This window comes from Bison bison, unplaced genomic scaffold (assembly GCF_000754665.1).
Source record: "Bison bison bison isolate TAMUID 2011002044 unplaced genomic scaffold, Bison_UMD1.0 scf7180017864273, whole genome shotgun sequence".
In the NCBI taxonomy this organism is placed as follows: Eukaryota; Metazoa; Chordata; class Mammalia; order Artiodactyla; family Bovidae; genus Bison; species Bison bison.
In genome coordinates this window covers 1,384,089-1,385,501 of record NW_011494845.1, presented here as the reverse complement: position 1 = coordinate 1,385,501, position 1,413 = coordinate 1,384,089, and positions in this window count along the sequence as shown.

Below are 1,413 nucleotides of genomic sequence, written 5' to 3'. Positions count from 1 at the left end.
TGGACAACGTGGAAGAAATGGACAAATTCTTAGAAAAGTACAACTTTCCAAAACTGGACCAGGAAGAAATAGAAAATCTTAACAGACCCATCACAAGCATGGAAACTGAAACTGTAATCAGAAATCTTCCAGCAAACAAAAGCCCAGGTCCAGACGGCTTCACAGCTGATTTTTTCCAAAACTTTAGAGAAGAGCTAACACCTATCCTACTCAAACTCTTCCAGAAAATTGCAGAGGAAGGTAAACTTCCAAACTCATTCTATGAGGCCACCATCACCCTAATACCAAAACCTCACAAAGATGCCACACACAAAAAAAGAAAACTGTAGGCCAATATCCCCCTGGTGGCTCAGATGGTTAAACGTCTGTCTACAATGTGGGAGAACCGGGTTCTATCTCTGGGTCGGGAAGATACCCTGGAGAAGAAAATGGCAATCAACTCCAGTAATATTGCCTGGAAAATCCCATGGACAGAGGAGCCTGATAGGCTATAGTCGATGGGACTGCAAAGAGTCAGACAGGACTGAGCCACTTCACTTCACTTCACTTCACAGGCCAATAGCACTGATGAACATAGATGCAAAAATCCTTAAAAAAATTCTAGCAACCAGAATCCAACAACACATTAAAAAGATCATACACCAGGACCAAGTGGGCTTTATCCCAGGGATGCAAGGATTCTTCAATATTTGCAAATCAATCAATGTAATACACCACATTAACAAATTGAAAATGAAAGCCATATGATTATCTCAATAGATGCAGAGAAAGCCTTTGACAAACTTCAAAATCCATTTATGATAAAAACTCTTCAGAAAGCAGGAATAGAAGGAACATACCTCAACATAATAAAAGCTATATATGACAAACCCACAGCAAACATTATCCTCAATGGTGAAAAATTGAAAGCATTTCTCCTAAAGTCGGGAACAACACAAGGGTGCCCACTTTCACCACTACTATTCAACATAGTTTTGGAAGTTTCGGCCACAGCAATCAGAGTAGAACAAAAAACAAAAGGAATCCAGCTTGGACAATAAGAAGCAAAACTCTCACTGTTTGCAGATAACATGATCCTCTACAAAGAACACCCTAAAGACTCCACCAGAAAACTACTAGAGCTAATCAATGAATATAGTAAATTTGCAGGATATAAAATCAAGATGCAGAAATCGCTTGCATGCCTATACACTAATAATGAGAAAATAGAAAGGGAATTTAAGGAAACAATTCCATTCACCATTGCAACACAAATAATAAAATACTTAGGAATATATCTACCTAAATAAACTACAGACCTATATACAGAAAACTATAAAACACTGGTGAAAGAAATCAAAGAGGACACTAATAGATGGAGAAGTATACCATGTTCATGGATCAGAAGAATCAATATAGTGAAAATGAGTATAG